Consider the following 18,312-nt stretch of genomic DNA (forward strand, 5'->3'; position numbering starts at 1 on the left):
CCCTACCCCATTCCTCCTCCCCCTTGGCAACCACAAGTCTGTTCTCTATGTCTGTGAGTATGTTTCTGTTCCATAGATAAGTTCATTTGTGCCATTTTATTTATTTGTTTGTTTATTTATTTATTTTTTTGGCCATGCCGAGTGGCATGATGGATCTCAGCTCCCCAGCCAGGGATCAGACCCAGGCCCCGGCAGTAAAAGCACTGAGTCCTAACCACTGGGCCACCAGGGAATTCTCTGTGTCATATTTGAGATTTCTCATATAAGTGATATCATGCAGTATTTGTCTTTCTCTGTCTGACTTACTTCACTTAGTATGATAATCTCTAGGTCCATCCATGTTGCTGCAAGTGGCATTATTTCATTCTTTTTTATGGCTGCCCAGTATTCCATTGTATATACGTACCACATCTTCTTTATCCATTCATCTGTCGATGGACAGGTTATTCCATGTCTTGGCTTAAATAACACATTAATTTAAAAAAACCTATATTTTCCAAGGAAAAGACAGTGAGAAGAGTGGTATTGTTTTACATTTTTACATATCTCTTTAATGTCTGGCTTACTAGAAGACAGCTACATTTTCTTATCTACTTCTTTATGGAATGTGATGTGTTTGGTTGAGGTATATAAGAAACACCTGGCCTCTCACAGGTATGTAGTTGGAGAAAGGAGGGCGATTCTGATAGTCTCTTCAGATAATGGTGGCTATTCTGCTTTTATACCATATCAAACCTTGAATGTCGTAGTCCCCAAAGTTAATTGCTACGTGGAATATGGAATGATATCAATGAACTTTTCATTCTCTGTTATATTAAAATCCATTTTTCTATCACTTTGGATGGATCTTCTACCCATGCATGATTTTGTAACATCATGCACTGGCTGCTTGGAAAATACTGGTTCACTCAGTGAGGCAGCTCTTCCAAATGTTGATACATTTCATTAGACACTATCAAAAATTACTTTGGTTAATATCAATCACATCAGAAAAGGGTTTACATATTGGAAGGCTTTCCAGCTCGTGGGGGCATATGTAAGTTTTCCAACATCTAATTTTCACCTGAAAGCTTGAAATTTTATCACTGGCAACAAATAACAGTTGTTTTCCTTGAAGTGACAGACTTACTTCATTCACTCCTGAGAAAACGTCTGTTAGTTATCCAAGTCTGAACAACCATAGTTTGTCAGAGGTTCATTCGAGTAGAAACGGAATTCCGTGAAAAAATACCTAGTTCAGTGCACAACTCAATAACTGCACAAGAACTTTTCTTCAGGACAATATCGTCCTGTGGAGTCCAGCGGAAGTATTTTGTGTGTATTTCCCAACTTTGTCACAGGGATATATAGAGACATGTTCTCATAGGTGAAGACAAAATAAAATGAATAACTTTTACTGCTTCATCAAGAACATTCTTGAGTGAAACTAGCTTTTTTTTTTCTTCCAATGAGCACAGGGCAGTAAAGAACATGATGGCGACTGGTGCGATTTAGTGGCACGCCTTCGTTGGTTATTACGGCACCTGCAGTTTGATCCATCATTGTTTGCACCATCTGTGCAAATGTCCATACAGAGAAAAGGGCGCATATCATCTTGGTGGTATTGTGTAAACTGTTTTACTTTCACAGACTCTCCGAAAGCGCATTAGCAAACTCCGGGGTCCACGGGCCCTAGCTGGTGAACTGCTGGTATAGTTGATCCTCATTATTCACGGATTCAGTATTTGTGAATTCACCTAGTCACTAAGATCTTTTTGTCACCTCCAGTCAATACTCACTGCACACCTGTGGCCAGTTGTGGACAAGCGTGTGCACAGAGTGGCTTGAATTCTGTGGCTCAGTGTGCACGTTCCCAGCTGAGGTCAAACAAGGGGACCCTCTGCCCTCCTTGTCCGGCTCTCAGACCATAAACCAGGGTCCTTGATGCAGTTTATTTAGTGCCACACTTTTAGCTTTAATTCTGTGCTTTTGTCTGATGATTTTACTGTTTAAAGTGACCCCCACATATCACACAGAAGTGCTATCCAGTGTTTCTGAGCACAAGAAGGCTGGGATGTGCCTCATGGAGAAAATACACGTGTTAGATAAGTTTTATTTTAGCATGAGTTATGGTGCTGTTGGCCCTGAGTTCAATGTTAAAGAGTTAACAGTACATATTACATAAGGTGTCTTTAAACAGAGACACACATAAACCAAGGTCCTATATTGATCAGTAGATGAAAATGTGACCAGAGGCTCATAGGAACCTAACCTTGTATTTCCTTTAGGGGCAATGACTCAGTATTCCCTAGTTCAGTGTTCACGGCAACTTTATAGAACATAACTACTGCAAACAATGAAAACTGACTGTATAAGACAGCGTGGCCCACACTGACCATCACACCGTTAGTCAGGATCAGCTAAGTTATGCTGTAGTAACAACATCTCCTACATCTTTGTGGCTTAGGATGATAAAGATTTAGTTTTTACCTCATGCTTCATGTTTATTGTCGGTACCTGGGCTCTTCTGCATACTTCCTTCCTTCCGGGACACAGGCTGACAAAGACCCCAGCAACTAGAACATTCGCGGTCATAGTGGCAGCAAAAGGACATATGGCTCACAGGCACTTAAAGACTTTCTTCTGGAAGGGGCATCATTTCTGTTCACATTTTATTGGCCAAAGTCAATCCCACAGTCGCACCGACTTTTCAGAGGGCAGATAAGCGCAATCCTACCATGTGTCCTGGAGGAGAGCAGGTGATATTCGGTAAATATCACAAATGACTGTCTTCTTCATGACATTTCATCGACTCTCGGGTGCCAATAGTTGAAAGTGCACCATTATTTTATCTACCAATAAGAAAGAAAAATGCTGCTAATTAAGCTATGACATGCTATCCATTATAAGACTCATCCTGATCTTAAGGAGGTTAAAATATAAAAACACAGAAACTTAAAATTGAGGAAATTTGGTAGATGCTGGAGGAAAACGAAATATTATACTTGAATATGAAAAAGTAGAGTAAGTGATCATAATTTTTTTTCATGGCCTACTCTTAATGTCTTATTGCCTCGAAGTATAATGCTTACTATGCCTACCAGTAATTGTGGGTTAGAGCAAACTCACTGGTATGTTATTATTTTGACTTTTTATTCTTAAATAATTATAGGGTCAAAGTTAATTGCAAAAAAGGTACAAGGAAGCCTCACATACTCTTCGCCCAGTCTCCCCCAAGGGTAACATCTCGTACAACTAGAGTACAATATCACAACCAGGAAATTGATATTAGTGCCACCCACAGAATTAGTCAGACTTCACTCATTTGTGTGTGTGTGTGTAGTTCTATGCAGTTATTATTGTGTAGATTCGTATAACTACCACCCAATCAAGATACAGACCATTGGCATGTTTCCTGTGATATTAGCAGAACATTTTATACACATAAGCTCAGTGGTCAGGGGATGACTCAGAACACTTGCCTGTTTGCAACTTAAAGTTAGTGGGCGCATTGTTGATGACCTTGATTCCTTGAAATACTTTCGATCAACTTGAGCAAGAAGGGTTGTCTAACACAGGAATTCTTTGACTTGAGAGTAATTTGTGGGAGGTTTTTAAAAAGAGCTATCGAGGCCTGTTAATTTTAGAGGGAGATCCAACAAGCAGTGGAGGAATTGAGAAGGGAAAAGTAAAGAACACGCAAGATGGTTTGTATCAGATTCTTCATATTTTCAGACCTCATCTTTAGAGGAAAGGGGGCATGACTTTATTACACACGTGTGTGATTTTAAGATGTCTATTGTCATGTCGGCGAGGAGGTGGAGAGAAGGGAAGCCTCGTGCACTGCTGGTGGGAGTGTAAATTGGTGCAGCCAGTATGGAAAGCAGTATGGATGGTCCTCAGAAAACTAAATATAGAACTACCATATGACCCAGCAATTCTACTCCTGGGTATATACCTGAAAAAAATGAAAACACTAATTGGAAAAGATACATGCATCCCAATGTTCATAGCAGCATTATGTACAGTTGCCAAGATATGGAAGCATCCTAAGTGTCCATCAACAGATGAATAGGTAAAGAAGATGTGGCACATACTGGAATACTACCCAGCAATATAAGAATGAAATTTTGCCACTCGTAACAACATGGATAACCTGGAGGGTATTATGCTAAGTGAAACAGGTCAGACAGAGAAAGACAAATACTGTATGATATCACTTACATGTGGAATCTGAAAAATATAACAAACTAGTGAATATAACAAAAAAGAAACGGACTCACAGATATACAGAACAAACTAGTGGTTACCAGTGGGGAGAGGGAAGTGGGGAGGGGCAAGATAGGGGTAGAGGATTAAGAGGTACAAAATATTAGGTATAAAATAAGCTGCAGAGATATATTGGACAACACAGGGAATATAGCTGGTATTTTATAATAACTATAAATGGAGTATAACCCTTAAAACTTGTGAATCACTAGTTTGTACACCAAGAATTCACATAATATTACACATCAACTATACGTCAATAACATAAAATTAAAATGTCCATTATCTCCCCTAGTTTAATTAAGTTACGTAAAGAACCTAAAACAAGGTGTGGGGTGGCAACACTTTTGTGACAGTTGCCACCGAGGGACTGCCTACCCTCTACTAAGCCGTCATGCATACTGTCTTGTTTGTTTGGACAGTGACTCAGGGGGTAGGGCTTCTTTCTCCCATTTCACAGATGAACAAACTGTGGAAGACAAATGACTTGCCCTGTGTCCCTTAACCAGCAAGTGGCTGAACTGGCCCCGCAGTTTCTTTGACAGCCAGGTCTGTGTTCTTCCACTGGGCAGTGCTGCTTTTCTCCACCGCTGGGCATTTCACCCTATTTTTCAGCAGATCTGGAGAGGGTCCACCAGAGCTTCAAAGCACCTATTGCCTCTTCTGTCAGGTGCCAACTCTCAGCGTGACACCGGGGAACCAGACCTGCACCCAGCAGTCATTCTTCTCATAGTTCTAAGTGTCTCCTTGTTCTAGGTGTCGATTGCTTTCCTTTCAATTTCAGATTCTCTCTTCCTCTGCTCCTCCCATTCCCGCACGCCATCCGCTGATGGCGTCGCCTTGGCCTTCCGTGGGGCAAAACAGAAACGTGCAATGGCGCAATGCAGGAAAAAACAACCACCACCAGAGGGCACTGCAACTCTTAAGTGGTTGGTACCTCCAGGACAAATGGCCCATCCACTTTCTCGACAGAGAAACGTGATTTCTCTGAGATTTACTTTCTCTTTTGGCTCAGGCATTGCCTTCATTGCCTTACGCGGATAAATCACAGTGGTTGCAGCACGTTACAGAATCCTTATGTGCTTCGCTGGCATATCGCCGTTGAAAAAAAACGACCCCCTTTTAAGGCATTGCCCCTTCCATCTAACCTTGATGAATGAGGACGGCTGAGGCTGCTTTTTCGCAAAGCACAATGGATTCAGTTGCACTCTTTAGAGCGCCTCATTCAACTGATTCTGACACTAAAATATAAGAAGTGGTGTTGGAGAAAGGTCAGCAGATTGCTTGGGATCTCGAGCAAAATCCTAGGCCCCCCAGCCCTTGTTGATTTCAGTAAAAGGCAGTGTTTTGCTGTCAGTCGGCTCCTAAATCATCTAGAAGGGGAGCTATAGCTCGGGATGGGGAATGCCAAAGATTTCTTTATGTCATGGGAACTACTGTTATCTCTGTATCGAACTGCCCAAATGTGACTGGTTTATGTATTTATTTCTAATTTATTTATTTTTTTAAACTTTTTATTTTATATTGGAGGATAGTCGATTAACAACGTTGCGTTCGTTTAGGGTGTACGGCAAAGTGATTCAGTTATACGTGTATCTGTTCCAAATGGGACCGGTTTTAAATTCTTCTGACCAAGTAGAGATGCTGCTATTTAAAGATACAAAGTGATCTGGAACGTTAGGGAAGGGAGAACGTGAGATGGATAACAGGCCAGTGCATTTATAATTTAGTCCGTCGGTCTTCATGTGCACGGGCAGCATCTTTGCGAAAGGAAATCCTGTGGTGGAGACAGTTTGCAGGAGGACTGGAGCTGCCAGTGGGGCGTCATTATCCATCCAGGAAAGGGCAGCGCTCCACAAATCCCTCTTTTGACACGTATCTTTGGTCTGTAGATGGGGAATTGCCATGGACAGGGCATCTCCACCATGTGCATTCTGTCTGGGCTCTGACAGCCCCTTCCCTGTGAAAATCCTTGGGCCAGTTCTCAGCGGACTGTAACATAAATGCTCCCTCCCATAACCCACCCAGGTTCCAACCAAGCTACTGGACCTCAGCACGGGATGACTCTTCCAGTAGAGATCTCTATTTTAATAAGGGGCTGAGGATTTTTTTAAAATTACAAAATCAGCCCATTCTAAACAAAAAAAAAAAGAAAATGAGAATCACCTTCTTTATCATTCCCTCCCTACCAATTACATTCTCCGGGGTAACCATTGTTCTTAGTTTAGTGTGTACCCTTCCAGAACTTTTTCTGTGCACATAGAGACATATACCCATGTATTATATATTGGTAGACATCTTAATTTTTTAACAAAGTTGTGTATATATTCTGTCTGTAGTGGTCTTCCCCTAATAATCCAGCATGGGTGCCTTTCCAAGTAAGTAGAGACAGCAGGTACCTCATTCATTTTAACTGCTGTGCAGAGTTCCATAGCTTGGGGGTATCATAGTTTATTGGCCAATTTTTATTGGGGGACTTTTAGGAGGTCTGCAATTTTTTGCCGTTACAAACAAGACTGTAATGAACACCTTCTCACAAATATCCTTGACTGCGTGGAGTCGCTGTGCATTTTAACTTTTAACTTAGTAGGGATTGCCTCAGTAGCCCCAGTTTACTTCAGTAGAGAGATTTTGAAGAGGAACAGTTTTAATGCTGAGAAGGATGGCTATGAAAGAGTGGGTCTGGGGTTGTGGAGCTCCTGGCGAGGGAGGGCTGGTCCTACTCACAACAGAGGCAGCCAGTAGCCTTCCAGCCTGTGTGGTCCTAGAGTTAGGGCATCTGGGCAACCATGGTGATGGACACAGAAGTGCGCTCCCCGCTTCATGATAAAAACGTGACACATCCGGAGACTCATCATCCACCCTCTCGATTGAAAAATATTCGATCGTAACCAAAGCAGCTTCTAAGGTCCCCCTTCCCATGTTTATAGCGCTCAAATTCTAGACAAGGAGTGACAGCAAACGTGGAGAGGCTCGTTCACCCGTCATATTAAAGGAGTCAATTCATCTAGAGAAGGATATGTTTTCTGTCTTTCTTGCTTGACGCAATCTCTTTCTCTTGTACAGACACACACACGACACATACACACACTCGTGTTCTATTATTTCAAGCCAACCTCGACACTTTCCAAATCACACTTTGCTCTTGTGAATTTCTGCGGAACATACATTCCACTTCTTTAAAAAGCAACCTGTGTTTTTCTTCTTCTTCCCATAAACACTCAGCCTCAAATATCGTCTCACACCTAATAAAAGACGTGATTAACCTCCCGTTTCTGCATTTTTGTGACTGCAAGGCCTGTTGATGGCATATTTCCTATGATCTGAAATGGCCTCCCAACGGGGCACCTCTAATGGCATCGAGTCAAGGGGAAAAGCTGAATGGAGAGCAGCCAGTTTAAGTCATATCTGGCGAAGAGTAATTAATTAAAGTGTCAGTAAAGCCATTTACAGAGCACTTATGAAGGGCCACACAGTGGCAAGTGCTGCATACAAGAGATGATGAAGACAGTCTGTGTCCTCAGGCCGACAGACACACTGTAGGGAGAAAAGACAGTTGCCCTTGGAAGGATGGCTGAGTGTAGACCTGTGGAGGCGCACAGACACTTCAGTAGATGGTGAGACACCGTTCATTAGACGAGGAGACTGACTCACAGAGGAGGGAAGGCATTGGTTCTTCTAGAGCCAAACCTACTGGTCTGTGCTTATTCCTTCAGGCCATGCTGGGGTCCTATAGGAATGTTAGCTGACGACACAGCAGGACCTCTCGGGACAACCTGAGAAGCCTCTCTGGTCCTCAGGTCTGCACGTCCAAAGGGGTGTTGCAGGCACCCGCCAACCCAAGGAGATGGGGCAGCAGCCAGGGTCCCCTGCCACGTGATGCTGAGTCTTCCCTTTGGCAGTCCTTCTCTGCTGCTTCTCCTTTCCATCCCCCTCCCTAGGTCCCAGCCTCTTGGAGGTCCTAAGCCAACTCTAAGCTTCTTTTGTGGCCTGACGCATTTGCCTTACATCAGAGAGCACATCTTCCATCTTCCACTTTTCACTGCAGCCCTCTTCTCTTGGAAATGATAACTCAATGTCATGTTCCCGAGAGAATGCTCTATCGAGTGGCACAGCCCATTCCTCTAGCTGTGTGGTCTTCAACAGGACCCCCTTCAAATATGCACCGGTCCATGCATTCACCTACACAAAGGGAGCCATTGCAAATGGAGTTTACCTTTGCTCCTACCAAAACGTGCTCCCGGGGCAGGGTCAAGCAGAACGTCGACTAGACCCCGCTGCCTGCCGCGATGAGATCAGTGCATCTCTGGGCTCTGCCTTACAGATCACAATGCAGGAGAAACACCCAGTGAGGCCAGTGTCAAGTGCACATGCAGTACATACTTGCTGAGTGGCCAGAGACTAGCAGCGACCCACCAGGAGGCCGAGCTGTGCATCCAGGGAAGCAGACGTGGCTCCCAGTTGGTTCTTCTCGGAGTGGTCCCACCCACAGGGCTCCTGGTTTGGTGGGTCTGAGGTGGGATAGGAATCTGGGTTTTTAACAACATCGCAGGTCATTCTTATTATACGTGGGCTGAAGTAGGGTATCCTAGGTTAACGACTGGCCAAAGGGCTGCTTATAACTCCTGCATGCATCTTTTGCCTCCTAACCTGTCCTAATGAATAGAGTAAAATTGGAATTAGTTACCTTTAAAAATCAGAATTCTTTCCCCTGGAGTCAGAAGGAGTGGAAACTGACTCCTTCTCGATGCTGGGGAGAAGTAGCTAAAGTGCCTGGCAGGGCCAGGAGACCCCAGGCTGTGAGGACGGCAGGGTGGACAGTGGGACTGATAGAAAGTCTGTACCAGAGCAGCTGGCCTCATATGCATCTAGGAAATTCATTCTCTAAAGAAACTGAGATGGGGACTATCTGGGCTGCAGAAGGCGGGGGTGAAGTGCAGGGCTAAATATAGAGGATTTCGTGGAAAAAATGCACTGCACGTGGACTTTCTCTAGCTGTGGTGAGCAGGATTTCCTGAGCCTGGACACCCGGCTCTTGCCCCCACCCTGTCTGGAATGCTGCAGCCAGACACTGTCCCCAGGTGGGACTGGAGGATTCCACTCTAGGGACGTGGGCAGAGCTATGGAGAAAAGACCCTGGATCCCATGAGGTGAAGGTCACCAGTCCACAAGCACAGCCCACAGGCACAGCCTTTTCAGGTCTCCCTCCTGGGTATGAATGAAGAGCCAAAGATGGCCAGAACTTTGAGGAGGAAATCCTGCGCTTGAAAGCGAGAGAACAAAGCAAACACGTGCAAGGGGAAGAAATCCTGAGGAAACGCCATCGTGGGACTCAGAAAACAATTTCAACGTTTACTTATTATTCCCAGAGAGATAAGAAGACACATTGCATCCAGAAACCAAGATCAGAATGCCAACGGGGAAGGAACCATCAGGGACATAGAATGAGCTCTTGGAAACTGACATATGGTAGCCATCAGTAAACTCAACAGAATTGGGCAACAAAGGTCCAGGAAATATCTCAGAAAATAGAATCATAATTAAAAAGAAAGAGAAATGGGAAGTAGGAAAGAATGGGAGCAGGAAAGGATGAGTCTAGGAATCCAATGTCTGACTGATGGGATTTCCAAGACAGAGGAGAGAAGATGGAGGGAGGAAATTACCAAGATGCAGTTCAAGTAACAGGATGGAAGGACACAAACCACTGCAAGAAAAAGCCAAACTAGAACAAAGAAATGTAGTATCAAAAGTCAAAACCCCCAATATTCAGTGGTTGCTCACTACATGCCAAGAACTGTGGTTTTTGTTTTTTTTTTAATTTTATTTTTGGCTGTGTTGGGTCTTCGTTGCTGCACGTGGACTTTCTCTAGCTGTGGTGAGCAGGGGCTAATCTTCATTGCGGTGCACGGGCTTCTCATTGTGGTGACTTCTCTTGCTGTGGAGCATGGGCTCTAGGTGCGCAGGCTTCAGTAGTTGCAGCATGCAGGCTTCATAGTTGTGGCACGCGGGCCCTAGAGTGCGTGGGCTTCAGTAGTTGTGGTGCATGGGCTCAGTAGTTGTGGCTCGTGGGCTTAGTCACTCCACGGCATGTGGGGTCTTCCCAGACCAGGGATCAAACCCATGTCCCCTACATTGGCAGGCGGATTCTTAACCACTGCGCCACCCGGGAAGTCCCTGTTTGAAGGGTTTTGATGTATTATCTCATTACTCGGCACATGCACTCTACATGAAGGGCACTCATCCCGGTTTTACAGAGGCACAGTGAGGTCAAGTCACATGTCCGAGATCACCCAGTTTATGAGCGACATTGCAGGGTTTGAGGCCCAGGAGGTCTCCCTGACACCTCCGTTTGTTGCCATGAAATGTCCGAACACCATGCATGAAAAGGAGAGCCTAACATCGCAGAGAGAGAAGCAGGACGCAGCCTGCTTCAGAGGAACATGAATCAGTGTCAGATTTATCCAATGCACCTCTGGAAATGGGAAGACATGAAGAGATGCCTTCAAAATCTGAAGGAAAACAGTTTTCCAGGCAGAAATCTATACCAGCCAAATTCCAGTCAGATGTGAGTAGAATAAAGACCTTTCAAATGTGTGAAGTCTCCAAAAATTTACTTCCCAAGCAGCCTTTTTAGGAAACTACCAGAAATATATCTCAACAAAATGACAACTGAGAAAACTATGGAATCCAGAAACCAGGGGTCCCAACTCAGGAGAGGGGCACAGGGACGCCCCAGGGTGAGAGCAGGACTAGGAAGCTGGTGAGACCGAGGTCACTGAACAGGGGCTGTGACTGTGTTGGGAGGGTCGGTGCAGTAAGAGCTAAAAATTATCAGCCTCAGTGAATGCAGGAAATAAATAGGCAATGCTTAGAATAAGCTAACGAAGAGCAGAATAACCATACTTTTTAGTAATAGTGAAGAAATAAAAAGCATTTGAAAGCGGTGACTGAGGATGGTGACTGGACAGAGATGGGGCAGGGGCCACTGGTTCTATAAGCCTTTGATTTTTTTCCCCCAGTTTTTCTTTGCTCTTTAGCTTGGATCTTTAGAACCCTTAGGTTCACAGCAAAATTGTGAACAAGGGGAAGGTACAGAGATTTCCCATATAGCTCCTGCCCCACATGTGCACAGCCTCCCTCACTATTAACGCCCCCACCAGGTGGTACATTTGTTACAACTGATGAGCCTACACTGACACATTGTTATCACCCAGAGTCCGTAATTTCCATTAGGGTTCACTCTTGGTGTTGTGCATTTGGACGAATGTATCATAATGACGTATGTCCCCCATTATAATATCATCCAGAGTATTTTCACTCCCTAAAAATCCTCAGAGGCTATTCATCCCCTCCCCCTCCCTCCAACCCCTGGCAACGAGTCTTTTTACCATCTCCATAGTTTCTAAGCCTTGATTCTTAAATTACATGCGTTCATGAAGTTAATTAAGAAAAATATTCCGTGGCTTTCACCTAAAAAAACAAATATCTGGCTTCTTTTGAAAAACCAGAAAATCTGGCAGCTCAGGGCTGCCACTGTGCCGGCAGCATTGGATGCAGCTCTCTAGCTGCAGATCCTTCTGGACGAGCTGCCCTTCGAAGTTTGCTACCATCCCACACAGGCCAGCTTTCTGCATCTCCTTACCCCTTTTCCTTATAACCTTGGAGTGTGTGCCCCGAAACCAAGTGAATCGCCTGTGTATGCTGCACACCTGTCAACCTGGCTGAGCACAGGTGTGTGGAAGATCCATTAGCTGCAGGAGGAGGCTCTTGGGTGCCAAGGCTGAGGTTGACATCAGTGGTACTGGGGTCACATTCAATACCCAGAACCGTTTCTTGCTAGATTACACTGTCTCTAGAAAGCCTCAAGCAATAGATGATGTAAGTGGGATTAACAGTGGTGTAGTGAAATCCCACTTGGAGAGGTTCAGCTTGCAGGCAAATGCACTCAAGCCCTACGCCTTTCATGGGGGTTGTTTCTGTTGAGCAGATGGCATACGGCCCCTCCGTTATGCTTCCAGGAGCTTCTCATCTAGCCTATCTACCAGGATCGCAGGATAAAATCATCTAGTCAGAGTGTTGTCAGTAGGAATCACGAAAAGTGTATTTCATGCCCCCAGGAGTCGGCACTTTGATTTTAGTGAAGTACTACACAGATGTTTGATCTCTTGGCATGTTCTTTAAAGAATGATTGTCATCCTCATAAGAGGAACAAGAACTCATGGAACCCCAGATCAAGGTGGTCCTGGCATTCAGAAAGAGCAGCAGGGATTCCTTCTTGTTAAGAGAGAAGGAGTGTGTGTATAAAGGAGCAGCTGTAGCAGAAGCCAATTCAGTGTCTGTGTATCTTCATTTCGAGATGTAGCTGGTTAAGAGCCAAGATGTTAATTTCTCCTCCTTTTAGATCCTTTGTCAACAGTACCAGGGAAGTTTCAGACAAGAGGCAACTCTGATGGGCTTTTCAAAACTGCACAACCTTCCTGTATTGCAACCAACCATCCCATGTGGACACTCACTTCCTTTTAGGAAATGTCAAGAGCAGGAGCCACTTTGGGAAACAAATGTAAAGACTCCTGATTGGAATCCACAGCCTCGGGCATCCCAACAGTGAGTCAGGGACAAAGCAAAGATTTGAGCGCAAGTCCCTCTGGGTCCCTGACGGGAATGTATTCCATTAATATCATGCTCAAGAAACACTAACAAAGGTAAAGCACAGCCAACGTTTTGTTAAATTCAATATATTTCAAGTGACCTTTTCTGCAACTATCAATTGTGTCACTGGTTTGATGTTGGAGTTAGTGGCGGTCATATCCACTTGGGAAACTTTCCAGCCCCTAAGCAAGAAGTTTCCCCATTTTTTGAGCCATGAACCCGCAGGATTTTAGGCGTGGTTGTTCCCAAAATTCTGCTTCACCTAGACTGTGTTGTGGAGCTGCTGATTATTGCCCTTTCCCAGACTTTCTGAAACAGCCCACAAGTCCCCTAAATTCACCACGAAAAATGTACTAAAATTAGTTCACTTCTGTTCTGAAGTGCTGGCAGGGAATTTGTGTGTGGGTGAAATAAATAGAAGTGTGTGATATTAATCTAATATGTCAAGTCCTATGTAATGAGATATGAGGCAAGGAAGATCACAGTCACGTGTAAGACCTGGAAGGGGCCGATACTATTGAGTTCCCTTTCTGGTGGGTTTGTTTTCTTTACAAATCTATCACAAGTGTGGAGTGTTTCTAAGGCACTGATCACGTCAAAGCCTGCAGGGTGGGTGAAGAGCACCCTAAGTGGAAAATGCCACCCTACTATTAAGTATTTTTAAAGTGTTTTCCATGGGCTACTTGTATCAGCATCACATGCGGAACTTGTTAAATATTTGAATTCAGACGCCTGCCTCCTGTCCCCAGACCTAATGAAGGTCTAATGAAGGAGGCTTTCTGAGGGAGCAGCCTGGGAAGGTGCATGTGTCGCAGATAACCCAGATTATTCTCGAGCTGTGAAAGTTTGGGAATTTGTGGATATTTCCAAAGGTCCCACATCCTGGGTTTCTGTATATTCTGGGAAGGATGGAAGAAGTAACAGCAGGTCTGAGACATTCAGCTTCCAGTCTGTGGGACAGAGTCCCAGGGACAATGTGTCACCAAATGCTAAGTGATTTGAACGCTTAAGACATTTAAATGGTGAAACACGCGTATTTACTTCTAGTGATGCCTCATGTTTCAGCTTCACCTCGAGTGACATCAAATGAGTTTTTTAATCTACTTCAGACCCAATTTTGTTTTTCTCATTAAAGAAAGAGCTGACAGAAAGAGTTGAGTTTTAATCCTGACCTTCATTTAGTATGAAGGCCACGGACAAGAGGGTCACTTTTAAAGACAAATGTTTTGCTAAAGTGTAGGTAATTTAAACACCTTAAAACACAAATGCCCTGCAACCTCTTCAGAAGAGAAACTCGGGTGCAAACTGAGATCTCAGTGGGAAGATGGATGAAATCTGAAAATACCCACAACAATGAAATGGAGATGTCAGAATGATGGGAACAACTCAAGATTCATCAGCACCTGCCCCTCCTCCCCATGGCTTCCTCCATACCAGCCTCCAATTCTTCTCTGAACCACTGGGATGTTGGAGGATAAACATTCTGGAGGGAGGAGAGCAGGAAATGGAAGGAAGGCAAGTGTGGGGGAAATTAATAAGGAAGAAAAAGAAGCCAGTGTTTGTGCGGAGCTCAACGCTCATTCTTCCAAAACACTGAGTGGGAATTAAGTTACCAGAAGGACCAAAGCCTCACCATCCTTCCGCCATCATCCCCACGTCCCCCAGTACTGACGACATGATATGGCCCAAAGCCTCTTCACTCTGCTTTGCTGCCTGCTGTACCAGCGTTGGGCTCCTCTGCTTTAAGACAGAACTGCATGAGTGGAGCTCTTTGGCACAGGGTGAGAAAAAAACCTACTTCTGTGGAATCCAGGTTCTTAAACCAGCTTCAATTACTCACCAAGTAACCCATGGAGACGTGGTTCATGAGGAGACTTCTGTGCTTTTGTTTGATAAGTTCTTGCCTTTGTCTTTTATTTATGCAGTCTTTTCCCTAAAGAACACCAAATATCTGAAAATTGACCACACTTGTGGGAAATATGAGGGTCGTGTTAGGGATGTTCCCACAATGGAAGGAGGGATTTTATATTTGGGGAGCAGAAGTGATCATGAGGGCTAAGGCCATTTGGGAAAATAAATGTGATTTGCATGTTGGATTTTTTTAAAAAGCTGGTTATTTAGCAGGAGTTGCAGGAAAATGTACATAATTAGTAGTCACACAAGCTTAAGACACAATTATTTTTAATAATATGTCTGAACAACTAAAGCTCTTTTACTTAACAAATGAATACAAGTAATAATTGCTCTTGCTGGAATATGTCATAATGATTTTGTAAAGTACATTATTAACCTTCATGACAGCATTGTGAAGTGATTATCATTCTAACCATTTTTACAGATGAGGAAATAAGCAGTAGAGGTCAAATGACCTGCTGAGTTGCAAAAGCAAGCTTGTTATACCAATCTTAAGAATTTTTCTATCGTGCCCATCACATTTCTAGAAAGAAAATCATTAAAAACAGTAGAGGGAAGTTATTTATTTTTATCAAGTAATTATGGCTGAAGCGGTTGGCTTGGGAAAACTTTAAAATGCAGTTATGCATGTGTTTGTTTACCATATACTGTTAACTTTACCTTGATATTCACTACGTGATATTGAGAAACCCCAGTGAAAATCCAGGTCAGAGGAAAGACCTGTATCTTTTTGAATACTAATCCACTGAGATCTCTGCCTAATCGAGGGAAAACATATAATGAAGTGTGCCTGATCTTTTTTTTTCTTTCCATAACGAGTTATCACAATTCCTTAAAATAGAAGAGAAATGTCTCTTAGATTGAACGTGTAGATAATGGTGTGTATAATAGGGTATCATCACAGATACAGGTCAAGTTGATTTCCGAAGAAGAAAGGCATCATCTTCTAGGTCTAATTCTGTCCATTTCTCATGGCACATTACTAGGCTGGTAAGAGAGGCATTTCCAAGTTAATGGTCTTGCACCCCAAATTGGGATTCAGTATGGTGGTTGGTTTGTCAATGTTAAGTCTAAGCAGTAAGTCCTGGTGAGTAAGGGCCCAAGAGTGGGGAGGTCACCTGAGGCCAAACACATAGAGTCCAGCTCTGAGTGCTGGCTGCCTTCCTGGGTTTGTGGCTTGGGACTTCTTTGCAGGTGCAACACTTCTTCAGGGGGCTCCTTGCTTTCCTTCCCAAGCCCGGTTCTCCTCCCAGGTTCTATGCTTCAGCTCGTGATGCTGAAACACTTAGGGTCTGGTCGACCATGCATTGTTCATCACTTTGTCCCCAGATACAGCACGGTGCCTGGCACGAAGGTGGCACTCAGGCAGTATGTGCGAATAAGTGACCACATCTCTGCCTCTCCCTGTTCCCTGGCTCCCAGAGCTCTATGTGTTCGTTCACATACTCCTGATGCTGCCAGTTTAGACATCACACTGCCCCCCACCCCCATGCTTCTGAGTTCAGGCTTGTGTTAGCTCTCTCTTGAACTCAACGATTCCTTAGCGTTTTCGAGCACCCACTGTTTGCCAGGAAGTTTCTAGACACTAAAGATGTCCAATGAACATGACTCCGATCTCTCCTCATGAAGCTCACAACACAGAGACTTTTCACTTTTTGCTCTTCTAGATTTGAAATGTATCAAAAGTGATGCATGCTCACTGTTTTATTTTTTATATTTAAAGTGTTATTGAAGTATAGTTGATTTACAAATGCTACTTGTTTAGAAAATCTCAAAGTACATAAAGTGTGGAAGACTTCTACATTCTTTGAGGTATTTTTGTAAGTATATACATATGTTCATACCCATACGTACATTATTTTATAACACGTTTAACAGCTTGCTCTTTAAATTTAAATCTTAGATGTCTTTTTATGTCCGTATAATAGATGCATCTATTTTATTCTTTCTTCTACTGTGTAATATTTCAATGTATTGAATAATTGCTGAGAAGTTCACAGGTGCGTGGAATAATTCATAAAATGAGTTTATTCATTCATTCAATAAATACTTTTTGAGTGCCTTCCACATGCCAGGCACTGTTCTTGGTGCTGGAGATAAAGGACAAACAAAACAAAGTCCTTGTCGTTATAGAGCTGATGTTCTAGAAGAAAAAACAAATTGTTAAATACATAGCATGTCAGATGGAGAACCTAACATAGGGTGTGGAGGAGAGGAGTGAGTGTCTGGGGTTACTCTATCTCCTATAGTGTGGTCAGGGAGGACCCCCTGGAAAGGATGCATTTGAGCACAGACCTGAAGGAAGCAAAGGGTTGAGACAAAGCAGGACAGGTTGTTCTAGGCACAGCAGTGCTGTGCTGTGAGTAACTAACAATCAGCTCTCCGAAACGAGATTTTACTTGCAACAGTGGCTGATTTCCACTGTATAAACATACCCACCATAGCTGATTTTATGCCACCAACATGATGTCACTGGATGTGGAGTCGGCAAGGGATACTCATAATTGTCCCCTGTGAGCCAGATCCAGGGGGCATGAGCTGGCCTCAGCACACCACAGAGGCAGAAGGTGTCCCTGGTGTGGTCCCAGGGCAGCTAGAAGGACCATGTGGTTGGAATGGACTAAGCAAGGGGGAGAGAAGTAGATACAGAGGGGGGCTGGGGCAGGTCACATAGGGCCAATGTAAGGACTCTGGTTTTGCCCCGTGTAAATAGAAAGACTTTGGAAGGTTTTGACTGGAAGGGTGACTTGATCTGACTTACAGTTTTGAAGGGTTGCTAAGAGATTATAGGAAGGTCAAGGACAGAAGCAAGTGGGGAGGAGGAAGCTATTACAATAATCCAGGAGGACGATGCTGGTGACTTGGACCCAGATGTGAGCGAGTAGTGATTGGGTCATGGGTGACTTTTGAAGGAAGATCTGATGGGATCTGCTGACTCATTGGACAAGGGTTGGTAGAGAAAGAGAAGAGACAGGAATGACTCCAAAGCTTTGGTTCCAGTAGCAGGAGGCACAGTGTTGCCATTTCCTAGGGTTGGGAACATTTCAGGAAGAAAAGGTTTAGGGGAAGAAATCAGGAGTTCCGTTTTGGCTATTTTGAGTTCAAGAGGCACATGACACAAGCAAGTGGAGAGGATGAACAGGCCGTTGGAAATGCAAATCTGGAGTCCCAGGCAGAAGTCTGGACTAGAGTTATAAATGTGGGAGCTAACAGCCTATGATGGATGTTCTCATCCAGGGAGTGTATACCGATGGAGAAGAGGTGCCCGAGGACGGAGTGCTCCAAGGTTTAGAGATCAAGAGGATGCAGAGGGGCCAGCAGTGTTCCTCGGAAGGAGCAGCAGAGAGAAAGGAGGAGGAGAGACAGGATGCAGCAGGTAGGTGGGGAAAGCACGCCTGGAGGAGGGATAATCAATCAAGTAAAAAGCTGCTGATGGTCAAACAGGATAAGGACTGAGACAGAGCACGGGATTGAGTGACCTGGAAGTCACTGGTGACCTTG

At 44.1% G+C, this 18,312-nt stretch overlaps 1 long non-coding RNA gene across 1 annotated transcript in view; it reads left to right on the top strand.

The window, feature by feature from the left end:
- Positions 1-18,178, top strand: part of LOC141276727 (uncharacterized) — an 82,214-nt gene extending 64,036 nt beyond the window's left edge. The window contains exon 3 of the long non-coding RNA XR_012326716.1: positions 18,049-18,178. This is a non-coding gene — a long non-coding RNA (uncharacterized lncRNA). The remainder of the gene's footprint in view (positions 1-18,048) is intronic.
- The last annotated feature ends 134 nt before the right edge of the window (positions 18,179-18,312 follow it).

This window comes from Tursiops truncatus, chromosome 16 (genome assembly GCF_011762595.2).
Source record: "Tursiops truncatus isolate mTurTru1 chromosome 16, mTurTru1.mat.Y, whole genome shotgun sequence".
NCBI lineage: Eukaryota > Metazoa > Chordata > Mammalia > Artiodactyla > Delphinidae > Tursiops > Tursiops truncatus.